The sequence below is a fragment of the Microcaecilia unicolor genome, chromosome 4 (genome assembly GCF_901765095.1).
Source record: "Microcaecilia unicolor chromosome 4, aMicUni1.1, whole genome shotgun sequence".
Lineage (NCBI taxonomy): Eukaryota > Metazoa > Chordata > Amphibia > Gymnophiona > Siphonopidae > Microcaecilia > Microcaecilia unicolor.
In genome coordinates, this window is record NC_044034.1 from 274,350,796 (window position 1) to 274,365,369 (window position 14,574).

Here is a 14,574-nt window from a genome sequence, read left to right on the forward strand (position 1 = left end):
GGAATTATTACCATGGCTATGCACTAGTTTATGGGTTAACTGCTTATCATACTTTAATAAACAGGCCCCCATCATCTTTTAAGTTTCACATGTAAATATGTTATTTTATTGTACATCCATTAAAATGTGATTCTTTGCTAACATGCTGTAGATAGATATATAATAATACAAGATATATATCATTCTCTTTCCAAAATCTGTATGTCTCAATTTCAACAATTTTGAGCTAAATAACTTCTCAGTTTGATTCTGTTCAATCCTCACTGGCCTCCCACTTTGCCATCTATCCCCCCTTCAGTCCGTTCAGAACTCTGCTGCACGTCTTATCTTCCACCTGAACCGATATACTCATATCACCCCTCTCCTCAAATCACTTCACTGGCTTCCGATCAGGTACCGCATACAGTTCAAGCTTCTCCTCCTAACCTACAAATGCACTCGATCTGCAGCCCCTCCTTACCTCTCTACCCTCATCTCCCCTTACGTTCCTACCCGTAACCTCCGCTCTCAAGACAAATCCCTCCTTTCAGTACCCTTCTCCACCACCGCCAACTCCAGGCTCCGCCCTTTCTGCCTCACCTCACCCCATGCTTGGAATAAACTCCCTGAGCCCATACGCCAAGCCCCCTCCCTGCCCATCTTCAAATCCTTGCTCAAAGCCCACCTCTTCAATGTCGCCTTTGGCACCTAACCACTATACCTCTATTCAAAAAATCTAGACTGTCCCAACTTGACATTTTGTCCTTTAGATTGTAAGCTCCTTTGAGCAGGGACTGTCCTTTTTTGTTAAACTGTACAGCGCTGTGTAACCCTAGTAGCGCTCTAGAAATGTTAAGTAGTAGTAGTTTGCACCAAATTCTCTGGTTCTAGCCAGTGCATCACAATGCATTCTTCACTTGTGTATTTTCTTTGACAAGTATAGTGGTTGATATATAGCTTTGGAAGCGAGAGAGAGAGAGAAAGTGAGAAAGAGAGAGAGAGAGAGAATGAATATATCTTGTATTGTTATATAATATGGTTAACTCTTACTCCTGTCCTTGCTTTTTTGGGCAAAAAGGAGCATGTCAAGTTTTGTGTCCACTAGATGGTGCTGCAGGTTCATATTATTTCCTTTAATATAAAAAAAAGTGTTTTCGTTTTCCATAGCACAGAAAAAAACTTAGGACTCCTTTTTCAAAGCCGCACTAGCAATTAATCTTGCACCAACTACGACAAAACCCACTTCCTATGGGCTTCGTCACATTGAGCACGTAGTAGTCACTACTGTGGCTTTGTAAAAGGAGCCCTTAAAACAGAATGAATAAGTCAAGCTTTTTTTGTTTGTTTGTTTGTTTGTTTGTTTGTTTGTTTACAGCACAAATAGTAGAAGCATGCATATTTCAAGTGACAAGTTCCTCGCTATAAATAAGCATACATGTGTTTAAAAACAATATGTCATTGTAGAATGTAACGTGTTCAGCATGATAAATATTTATGCCCCTAATCTTGGTCTAGGAAGTGCTATGGTTGAGTAAGAAAATATGTGTCTACAGAATTTTATGCATTCTCAATATACTCAGCTTCACAACACATTCATCCCTTATATCACAAAGGTCCAGGTGATTAGAGAATCATAATAGGATCCATCAGATCAGCGTACCCGCCACCATATTGGCTAAATGATTTTTATGAGTCAAGCATACTTCTAGAGGCAGTACTGCAATCCACATCAATCCAATTTTGAGATTTTTACTTATTTTTTCATCAAGACAGTCATTTATATTATTTTTTGCTTTTTCACAAACATTCTTATTCTTAATCTTCAAATTAGTACTTAGTTTTTCAGCTACAATCGACGCATTTGGCTCTCTTCAGTAATATAGACTGATTTTGTCATCTTTGGTCCAAATAACAAACAATCGTTTCAGATTTTCCTATGAAATAAAGATTCCTAATTACATATAACCATAACTGCTATATTCAAATTGACCACAAGATGGAAGCAAAATACAATTATTCTGGTGACTAAACATTGATGTATGTGAATTGCTTTGGAAGAGAATTGTACATATTTTCACTGTACACAATAGAATGTAATAGACAAACATTCATACAGTGCCTGTGGGTGAATACCAAATTACAATGTGTACTTATAATTTTCCTTTGAAATTTAATAGAACATAGAAAAATGAAGACAGATAAAGAACATATGGCCTTATCCAGCCTACCCATTCATGTCATCTACTCATCGTTAAACATTCTATGTACTTGTCCCAAGGTTTCTTGAATTCAAATACAGTTTTCATCTCCACCAGCTCCTCCGGGGGGGGGGGGGGGGGGGGGCTGTTCTATGAATTCACCTCCTTTTCAGTGAAGATGTATTTGCTCATTCCACAGCTTCCTTTCAGTTGAAAGAGACTCATCTCCTGTGCATTTATGCCATGGAGGAATTTAATCATCTCTATCACATCTCCCCTCTCCAGCCTTTCTTCTAAAGTATACATATTGAAACCTTTCAGTCTGTCCCCATATGCTTTATAACAAAAACCACTGACCATTTTAGTAGCCACCCTGTGAATGGACTCCATCCTGTTATATCTTTTTCAAGGTGCGGTCTCCAGTATTGTATACAATATTCTAAATGAGGTTTTACCAGAGTTTTATTCAGGAGCACCATCACCTCCTTTTTCCTAATGACCATTCCTCTCCCAGTGCATCCAAGCATCCTTCTAGCTTTAGCCATTGCCTTTTCTACCTGTTTGGTCACTTTAAGATCATCACATAAGATCACACCCAAGTCCCTCTCTTCTTTCATGCACAAAAGTTCTTCACCCCCTAAACTGTACCATTCCCTTGGGATTTTGGAGCCCAAGTACATGACTCTGAATTTTTTAGCATTAAATCATAGCTTCCAAACCCTGGGCCATTCTTCAAGCTTCACTAGGTCCTTCCTCATGTCATCCTATCCTATAGGATATGTCTATCCTATTATAGAGTTTAGCATCATCTACAAAGAGGCAAATAGCCCTTCAGCGATATCACTTACAAAAATGTTAAAAAGAACCAGCCCAATAACCGAATCTTGCACACCATTGGCAATATGCCTTTCTTCAAAGTGAGCTTCATGTCTTGACTTGGTCTCTTAATGGCATCGGTTCAGTGCATGTGTAGTGTTGTAGAAGGTTTGCCTCTTGTCACCCTTCAAATGATATAATTAATAATTATAATTAATACCAATACCAATGTTCATATGTCATATGGTTCTCAGGTTGGTTCCACTAGCTGTTGCATTTGATAATCGAGCTGTCAATACTGTGTGCTGTATTGGTGGCAAAAAAGTCTATAATCTTAAGTCTCCTGGTAAACTTATATAAATCAATCCTAACATTAAAAGCATTGTATTTGGGGGTGGGAACAAAAGACAAACCTGTACTTAAAATCTCCATTTTATCCTGATCCAATAGTCTCTGTAAAATATTATAGACAGTGTTCAAAATCTGTTTGAACCTTGTCTCCTGTGTATCTCCTGTTGGTTGTATGACCGACTATAATAGGTCCTTGTTGACAGTCCTCTCCCTCTCCCCCATCCCCATCCTCTCAGGTAATATTGGCGTAGATATCTTTTCCTCTCTGGAGGGTGCATACTGAGCTTTCATTTCCATAATTGAAAACCTGTTGTTATGCATTGGTACGTGGAGAGGTCATCTACAGTGAGGCAGAGGGATCAAACACCTCATCTGATGCACTGCATGGCCTTTTCTTGTCTCTAATAATTTTAGGGCTAGAGGGTCCCTGTCTAGGGGAGAGAGCATATGTCTGCCTGTGCTGTAGAATAAACCTGCTAACACTATTGATTCTTTTCTGCCATGGATAAACTGAACCAAACTTGAAGTCCTGCTCATCTCTGTTACATTTTTCTAACTTCATGGCTTTTAAATCTTTAGTGAAAATATCAGCATTGTTCTTGAAATCCTCATAATGAAGACCAATACATCATCACTCTTGAGGAGCTCAAGTTCTTTGTCTAATTCTTCCTTTATCTTTTTTCTTTTCTGCTTTGCAGTCTTAATCAGTAATACCATAAAGTCAAGAGAACATTTGTTCAATATAGACCTCCTTTGTTTCAAAACAAATATCATCATTCTCAAACATTGTAGGTGCTTTGAAGGTTCTAAGTCCTCTTTGAATCTGCTTATAGTGGCAGTAGTCCAAAAATGTGGATGAGTGAAGATCTATCCTAATGAATCTTTTATTCAAATTCACTGTGACCCAGCCCTGATCCCACTGCACTTACCCTTAGAGCTGCTTGTGGGGATGGCATCCTTCCATACTGGTGTTACTCATGCCTAGCTAGGGTGGGTGCACGTGCCGCAGCCTGATTATTACAGGGTGTTTTAAATTTAGGGTTCAGAGACCCCCAAGAAGGCTGGAGTGACCTTAAATCTGACTCCATCTCTAAGTAGCACTAGTACTGGGGTAATCAAGGAGTTGTGAAGTTCTAAAAGGAATTGCCACTAAGAGAGATGTTAGGTCTAAGGAAAAGATACCAGCCTTATGACAAACTGGATTTAGATTACAAGTTATACAATGCAGCGAAAGATAGCCTGATACAGCAAAAGCATTTATACTTACAGCCTTTCATCATTAAGTGAAGCCCACAAATCATCATTTGGAATGAGGAGTTTATTTGCCAAGGTACAAGTCAAATCAGTGATTGACAACAGGCACGTACAATCAATTAATTATAGGAATATAATAATCCAGTTGCAAACAGGTGTTAATTAGTTCCTAATCTTTTATAATTTCTTTTACCAATTAGAGGTTTTACAAGGGAAAGCAATTAGGTAATTTGTCAATTCTGCTGGACACATTGGTTTCCCTTGGAGAGAGAGAGTGGCAACCCTTCTCTCTAACTTAAACCAGGAAATACCCTGATTTTTATAGGTGCCCTCAGGATATGGATAATATGACAGTAGATATACCTGATTGGATCTATGCTAATGTCATGGTTGTCACTGATTGGCTCATGCTAATGAGTAGCTTCTATCTTGCTAACATGGTTTTGTCTTTAGCTCGCTTGACCACAAATCTTAAGCAAGACCCTGCATCCAGCTACACCTTTCCTTTCTCACACCATGGCTGACCACAATCCTGCTCACAGGAAAGTCTCCCTCCCCTCTTGGACAGCTAGTTCCCTATTTTCTTTGCACCTGGCATGACTCACTCATTTCTCAACTTGTTTTTCTAACTTACATTAGAGAAAATTCCACTTTGTAACAGATACGGCTTCCATCTTGTGCTGAAATCCTCCATTTTGTTTCCATATCTATTGACCTAACTTTTCCTAATTTAGCTTATTTAGGCCTCAATTCCGGGCTACAAACTAGGCCATACTTTTCCAGTAAGCTCCCAGTTATGTCAGCCATCAGATTTCTGACTCAGCCAAGGTCTGTAATGGCCTGAGCTCTATGACTGGGCCCGCCACCATTCCAGTGGGGGGGTCTCTGGCTGTACCATAATTATACAAGGGCTACCAGTGGGATGATGGAGTGGCATAGTAGAGTGATGTCATGGGCCTGGGCACTATTAGGCAACCCAGCCCCATCTTGAGTACTTTTGCATCTGATTTCACTTGCCTCCTAGTTCCTGCTTGCCAAATCCAGCTTGTCTTCTAGTTTCTACAGCCAAGTCTGCTTGCCTCATGGTTGCTGTTGCCAAGTCCCTTGCCTCCTGGTTCCTGCTGCCAAGTCCGCTTGCCTCCTGTTTCATAATTGCCAAGACCAGCTTGTCTCCTGGTTCCTCATCTCATCTCATCAATTTCAAGGCAACTGTGTCTTCACCAAACTAGATCTACAAGGAGCCTATAACCTCAAACGGATCCAGGAGGAGGATAAGTGAAAAACAGCTTTCAACTCCAGAGATGGACATTATGAATATCTTGTTATCTCTTTTGGCCTTGCCAATGTTCCTGCTGTTTTCCAGAACTTTATCAATGACTAGTAAAAAAGGCCCGTTTCTGACACAACTGAAACGGGCGCTAGCAAGGTTTTCCTCGGAGTGTGTATGTTTGAGAGAGTGTATGTGAGAGTGACTGTGTGTGAGGGAGAGAGTGAATGTGCGAGTGTGTGTGTGTGTGTGTGAGAGAGAGAGAGTGAGTCTGGGTGCGAGTGTGTCTGTGAGAGAGAGTGTGTGTGTGAGAATGAGAGTGTGTGCAAGTGCGTATGTGAGACACAGTGTGTTTCACACAGATACAGTGTGTGCGAGAGAGATAGTGTGTGTGAGACACAGACTCTCTGTGAGACTGAGTGTATGAGACCAAGAGAGTGTGTGAGTGACTGTGTGACACATAGAGAGTGAATGTGATACAGTGTGAGACATAGAGTGTGTGAGAGTGAGGGAGAGAAAGACATTGTGAGAGAGAGAGAGAGAGAGAGAGAGAGTGTGTGTGTGTGTGAGAGAGAGAGAGTGCGTGTGACAGAAATACCCCCCCCCCTTGTCTCTGGTGTCAGCCCCCCCCCCCTCTGGTGTCAGGCCCCCCCCCCCCCCCCCCCCCCCCTAGCTCTCTCTCTGTGGTGTCTGAGCGTTACTGTGCAGGACGCTGAGCTCTGGCTGTGCTTCAAGGAACTGATCAATCCTATTTAATAGAATGCACCTCCAACATTCTGAAGCCGAGAAACCTCATGTGGTTGGTCACTTTTGCTTGTGACGAACCCGGAAGTACGTGATGTCAATTCAGGAGATGGATACAGAGAGCAGGAATGCCTCAGCCATGCAGTCAGCTTCAGAATGTTGGAGGTGCATTTTATTATATAGGATATATTCCGAGATCTGTTGTACAAATGCTTTCTAATCTATCTCGATGACATCCTGATCTTCTCCCACTTGTTGGAACAACATAGGCAGCATGTCAAGATGGTGCTCCACTGGCTGTGCCTGAACTGACTATTCACCAAATTGGAAAAATGTGTCTTTGAATGCTACAAATTACCCTTCTTGGTGTTCATCATTTCTGATCAGAGATTGCAAATGTACAAGGCCAAAGTCTGCTATTCTTGAATGGCCTTGATTTTGGAATGTCGAGCTCTCCAGAGATTTCTGGGCTAAGCCAACTATTACCAGTAATTCATCCTGAATTACTCTGCTATTGCAGCACCTCTGATGGCTCTCACACAGAAGGAGGCGAATCCCTGGGACTGGCCACCCGAAGCTGAAGCTGTGTTTGAGTATCTGAAGCAGGCCTTTAGAACTGCTCTGATCCTCTGACACCCCGATCCTGGGAAAAAGTTCTATGTTGAAGTTGACGCCTCAGCCATTGGAGCAGGGGCCATCCTATCCCAGACCCATACCTGTGGGAAACTGTTCCCCCGTGCTTTCTTCTCAAGGAAGTTTTCCCCAGCTGAGAGAAACTATACAATAGGAGACCAGGAGCTTTTGGCCATAAAATTGGTGCTGGAAGAGTGGCACCACTTACTTGGAGGCATATTCCCCTTCATTGTACTGACTAACCATAAGAATTTGTTATATCTTCAGGAGGCACATCGGCTTAACCTATGACAAACCAGATGGTCCTTGTTTTTCCAATGTTTCGATTTCCAACTGCGCTTCTGACTAGTGGAGAAGAATAATAAGGTGGACACTCTGTCACGATCCTTGGAAATGAATGAAGAGACATCCGACCTCCAGCATGTCATCGACCCAACCCACATCTTTACTACTACTGTCATATTGGTGCCACTGGGCAAGTCTATCATTCTGAGATGACTTTGAGAGGACATCCTCAAGTGGGGGCATGATTCTAAAATTGGTCATACTGGAATTTGAGGTACCAAGGAGCTCATCTCCCACCCATATTGGGTGCCTGGTATGTGCCCACCAGAAACCCTCCCATGCCCATCCTTGAGGCGTTCTGCAACTGCATCCTGTACCTAAGAAATCCTGGACACACGTGGAGGGGCATAATCGAACGAAAACGTCTATCTCCATGAGTGTTTATCTCCAAGAACTGGTCCGTGAAGGGGCGGACCGAACCGTATTTTCACAAAAAATAGACGTCCATGTTTTATTCGACAATTTGTGAGCTGGGCGTTTTTGTTGTTCAGTGATAGTGGAAAATGAAAGCGCCCAGCTCAAAAACGAATAAATCCAAGGCATTTGTTCATGGGAGGGGCCAGGATTCATAGTGCACTGGTCCCCCTCACATGCCAGGACACCAACCGGGCACCCTAGGGGGCACTTTTACAAAAACAAAAAAAAAAGGTAAAAGAGCTCCCAGGTGCTTAGCACCCTTCCCTTGTGTGTTGAGCCCTCCAAATCCCCCTCAAAACCCACTGCCCACAAGTCTACACCATTATTATAGCCTTAAGGGGTGAAGGGGGCACCTACTTGTGGGTACAGTGGGTTTGGGGGGAGTTGGACGACTAATAAGCATTAAGCAGCACAATTGTAACAGGTAGGGGGGGATGGGCCTGGGTCCACCTGCCTGAAGTCCATTGCACCCCCTAACAACTGCTCCAGGGACCTACATACTGCTGCCAGGGAGGTGGGTATGACATTTGATGGTGAAAATAAAAAGTTGTGAAACATCATTTTTTTGTGGTGGGAGGGGGTTAGTGACCACTGGGGGAGTCAGGGGAGGTCATCCCCAATTCCCTCCGATGGTCATCTGGTCATTTAGAGCACTTTTTTGTGACCTGTTCGTGTGAAAAAAGGGTCCAACAAAAGTGTCCTAAATGTTCGCTAAAAATGCCTTTATTTTTTCGATTATCGCCCTAACGCGTACATCTCTCCTCGGCCAATAACCACGCCCCAGTTCCACCTTCGCCACACCTCTGACACGCCCACATCAACTTTGTCCGCATCCGTGACGGAGTGCAGTTGAAAACGTCCAAAATCGGCTTTCGATTATACCGATTTATTCGTTTTTGTGAGATAAACGTCTATCTCCCGATTTGGGTCGAAATCTAGGCATTTTTCTCTTTCGATTATAAGGTGGATTGTGATGGATTTCATTACAGATCTACCCCTCTCTAATAGTTACGCTATCATATGGGTGGTGGTGGACCGTTGGTCGAAAATGGCCCATTTTGTGCCCCTTGCTGGATTACCAATCACATCCACTTTGGCCCAGAACTTTCTCAAGGATGTCTTCTGATTGCATGGCTTATCCATGTCCACTGTCTCTGACCAGGGTGTACAATTCACCTCCAAGTTCTGGCAAAGCTTCAATCTTACCCGACAGGTGAAAATGGAATTCTCCTCAGGATACCATCCACAGACTAACGGTCAACCTGAGAGAATGAATCAGAGTCTGAAGGCCTTCCTGTAAGCCTATGTCTCTGTCCTACAGGGCAACTTGTCTCAGCTGTTACTGTGGGCAGAGTTCTGTCATAATAATCATGTGAGTACGTCCACCGGAGCCTCTCCTTTTTGGATTGTCTTTGGCCCCAGAAGTCCCTGCAGTTGCAAAGACTATCACCTCACTTTCTCAGATCTGTAAGACCATCTGGGACTTCCTATTTCAGATGACCCAGAATTTCAAGCCACAGGCCAACAAAAATACGCCCCGCTCCCCATTTTCAGATAGGGAACATGGGCAGACTTATACGGTCTGTGCCAGAGCCGGTGGTGGGAGGCGGGGCTGATGGTTGGGAGGCGGGGATAGTGCTGGGCAGACTTATACGGTCTGTGCCCTGAAGAGGACAGGTACAAATCAAGGTAGGGTATACACAAAAAGTAGCACATATGACTTTATCTTGTTGGGCAGACTGGATGGACCGTGCAGGTCTTTTTCTGCAGTCATCTACTATGTTACTATATGGGCTTATTTTCGAAAGTGATCGCCAGCCATCTTCCGACATAATTCGAGAGATGGCTGGCGATCTCGGAAAAGCGGCGAAATCGGTATATTCGAAAGCTGCTTTTTGACAGCATCGCCACTTTCCCGTCGCCTCACCGGCAAAGGTTCAAAGGGGCATGTCGCTGGCGAAGCGAAGGCGGGACATGGGCGGGCATGGGCGTGGCTACCAGATGGCTGGCTTTCACAGATAATGGAAAAAAAAGCGGCGTTAAGCAGTATTTCGCCGGGTTTACTTGGTCCTTTTATTTTCACGACGAAGCCTCAAAAAGGTGCCCCAACTGACCAGATGACCACTGGAGGGAATGGGGGATGACCTCCCCGTAGTCCCCCAGTGGTCACCAACCCCCTCCCACATGAAAAAAATAAAAATAAAGCACTTTTTTGCCAGCCTCAAATGTCATACCCAGGTCCCTGACAGCAGTATGCAAGTCCCTGGAGCAGTTTTTAATCGGTGCAGTGCACTTCAGGCAGGCAGACCCAGGTCCCTCCCCCCCCCCCTACCTGTTACACTTGTGGTGCTAAGTGTTGAGCTCTCCAAACCCCCCAACACCCACTATACCCACAAGTAGGTGCCCCCCTTCACCCATAAGGGCTATGGTAATGGTGTAGAGTTGTGGGGAGTGGGTTTGGGGGGATTTGGGGGGGCTCAGCACCCAAGGTAAGGGAGCTATGCACCTGGGAGCTTTTTTTGTATTTTTTAAACATTTTTAGAAGTGCCCCCTAGGGTGCCCTGGCATGTGAGGGGGACCAGTGCATTACAAATGCTGGCTCCTCCCACAACCAAATGCCTTGGATTTCACCGAGTTTGAGATCGCCGGCATTTTTTTCCATTATCGCTGAAAAACAAAACAGGCCATCTCAAACCCGGTGAACTCTGGTATTTGGCTGGGCTAAACCGCATTATCGAAAAAAGATGGCCGGCCATCTTTTTCGATAATACGGTTCTGGCCAGCTGTTGCGCCGCCGCCAAACTAGATTGCCGGCGACGTTCGATTATGCCCCTCCACGTTACTATGTATGGCTTTCCACATGGAATCTATGCCTTAAAACGCCTTCAGCCCAGTTCACCCCTTAGTTCATTGGGCTGTACTCAGTGACCCAGCAGATTGGCCCTGTTACGTACCAACAAAAACTCCTAGCTAAACTGTGGATTCACACCTTTCACGTGTCCTTGCTGAAACTTATGTTATTGAGGAGAATGACTAAGGCTTTCCCTACATCGCTACCAATTGAGGCAGACCCCGTCAAAGTGCAGAGTATACTAGACTCACGAAGGGTACAAGACCGACTGCAGTATCTCATTGCTTGGAAGGACTATGGCCCTATGGACAATTCCTGGAAACCAATGGTTCAAGTCCATGCTCCAGTCTTCATTCACTGGTTTCACCACTGTTCTCTCACAAACCCAGGCCCGGGTGCAGGGTGGACTGTTGAGAAAGTGGTACTGTCATGGCACTGCCATGACCCTGACCCCAATTCTGCAGCACTTACCCTTGGAGTTGCTTGAGGGAATGCGTCATTCCATGCCGGAGTTGCACACAACCACCTAGGATGTGAGTGTGTGCCGCAGCCCAATCATTATAAGGCTAGCAGCGGGATGATGGAGGGGTATGGCGGAGTGATGTTATGGGCCTGGGTGCTCTTAGGCAAGTCCAGCCCTACCTCGAGTGGTTCTGTTTACCAAGTCCAGCTTGTCTCCTGGTTCCTGCACCCAAGTCCACTTGTCTCCTGGCTCCTGCTCCCGTTCCACCTGTCTCCTGGTTCCTACTTGCTAAGTCCAGCTTGTCTCTAAGCTGGACCCTGCTTTGTTGCTGGTTCCCACCTTGCCAAGCTTCAGCCTTGTCTCCTAGCTTCCTACAGTGTCAAGCTCTTGTCCTCCATCCTTTCCTTCTACTCCAGAAGTGACCTGTCTGCTGTGGCTGGGAATCTGGCTACGGTCCTAGGGCTCACCATCCAGGATTACAACACACCGCCTCCTCCCAGTGGATGATATTGTCCTCCAAGGCTCCATCATCTGTGAAGAATGGTTCTGCTGGGAGCATATTGGCTATTTCCTGATCGCCATAGCTTAGCATGTCTCTCCAAGGAAAGAATGACATGGTGCCTAACAGTGCAGGGGTAAGAAAACAAGAAAACTACAAAATCCACCATGGAACAGAAGAAAAGAACAGACCTTATTGGAGGAAAACAGCCTTTAATTAGCTATTTCAAAGCTCCCAGGAGTTACAAATGAGTGCCCGACATGGTCATGTTTTACCAGGGACAACAGAAATGATGACAATAAACATAAAAACAAATTAATAAATAATCCAGTAAAATTCATTTAAATCCATGACAGCTCAAAACATATGTAGATATCAAAAGTACTTCTAAATAAAAAGCAAATAAATATTTAATTAAATCAATAAATAACTAAAACAATATGAATATCAATTACAGCAATACTAAAAAAAATAAAAGTCAAACACTGAGAGGTCAACCATTAAAACATAGAGGATGGCTTACCCAGCTGGTGATAACCTACAAACGCCACCAATACTGATTACTGCCAAAAAAGATAAAATATAATTTAGTAATACATCTAAAAATAATGGTGGTACCACTCCAAACGGCTGTGTAAAAAAGACATTTAAAAAACAGAGATAAATTTGCAGACCTGCATGTATTTCTTCCTGGGTCTGTTCAAAACCATAAAAACAAACTTGCTATCCAGCTTATAATCGAAAGAGAAAAACGCCTACATTGCGACCCAAATCAGGAGATGGGCGTCTTTCTCCCGTGGGCGCCCAAATCGGTATAATCGAAAGCCGATTTTGGGCGTTTCCAACTGCAATCCGTCACAGAAACGGGTAAAGTTGACTGGGGGCGTGTTGGAGGCATGGTGAAGGCGGAACTGGGGCGTGGTTATCGGCCGAGGAGAGATGGGTGTCTTTAGCTGATAATCGAAAAAAAAAGGCGTTTTACCGCGATTTTGGGTCACTTTTTTTGGACCCTTTTTTTTTCACGAACAGGTCCCAAAAAAGTGCCCCAACTGACCAGATGACCACTGGAGGGAATCGGGGATGACCTCCCTGGACTCCCCCAGTGGTCACTAACCCCCTCCCACCAAAAAAAAAACCCTCTTTATAAACTTTTTTCCAGCCTCCATGCCAGCCTCAAATGCCATACCCATCTCCATGACAGCAGAATGTGTTCTATCCTGTGACAGCCTTTCCCTGGTTCTGATGTGGCTCTCGGGTGAGTGTGACACCCTTTCTGTTATGCGCACTGCAGAGTCACATCAGCAATGCATTGTGGTGGGTGTAGGGTATTGGGCTCCGTGATTCCACTAGCTTGTGGCAAATGCTCACGATGTTGGTAGTTGGTAGGCTGTACTCCCATGGTGCTTTTCCCCCTGCTTACTGGGTCAGAGTGTGCCCTGTTTTGTTTCCGGTAGTCCATGAGGTAGTGGCCATTTTTGTAAGCCAGTTTTAGATCCCTTTCACGTGTAGCCACGTTACAGAACTTAGTTCTTACCTTGAATGTGGCTGAAAGAGGGCATTGTACAGCATTCTGCCAGTTCTGACCTACTGCTAATCTCAGTACCAGGGAGACTCGTTGCCAGTGGGCCACAACCTCTGATCTGCAGTTAACTGTGAGTAAGCGTGCTTATTCCAATAAAAAACGTTTTCGGAGAGATTAGTCTTCAGATGTCAACTGGTGTGTCAATGTTATATAGCAGCAACAAGTCCTAGAGGCCTGCGTGTATGCAGGTCCCTGGAGCACTTTTAGTGGGTACCGCAGTGCACTTCAGCCAGGCGAACCCAGGACCATCCCCCCTACCTGTAACACTTGTGCTGGTAAATGGGAGGTCTCCAAAACCCACTGTACCCACATGTTGGTGCCCCCTTCACCCCTAAGAGCTATGGTAGTGTTGTACATTTGTGGGTAGTGGGTTTTGGGGGAGGGGGGTTTGGTGCTCAGCACCCGTGGTAAGGGAGCTATGCATGTGGGAGCGTTGTCTGAAGTCCACCGCACTGACCTCTAGGGTGCCCAGTTGGTGTCCTGGCATGTCAGGGGGGCGAGTGTACTATGAATCGTGGCACCTCCCACGACCAAATAGCTCAGATTAGGACGTTTTTGAGCTGGGCGATTTTAATTTCCATTATCGCTAAAAAAAAAAAAAACGCCCAGCTGAAAAACGTCCATTTTTTCGAAAATACGGTCTGTCCCGCCTCTTCACGTACCCGTTTTCGGACATAGATGCTCGCGTTCAATTATGCTCCTCCACGCCGATCAAGAGATGATATGCCTTTCAGAATATGAGGTTTTTATAATTTTTGAATGCTTTTTGAGCCTTTTATGCACTTTGTTAGGCACTATTTTGTATGTGCATAGGCAATGCTAATAAAGTTTTATGTCATGTGACCTAGTCAGGGTTTACATGCATAAAAGCTCTTCCGAGCCCGGGGTTACCAGTTCCGCGATTTTTTTATGTGTGTTAAGTATACACAAGTTGTTTTATTTGATATTATTGTGTTTTCAGTCCTCTGGGTTTTTTTATTTACATAATTATTGATGGATTTGGATTGCAATATGACTCATATGTACAGTTATCTATACATAAACACCATAACTGGTTTGCAGATACTTTTATGTATTTATAATATTTATGTTAGTGTGTATTTATTGACCAGTTGAAGAATTCATTTTGCTTTGAATTTATGTTGATATGGTTTTATTTATTTATTTACTTTTAT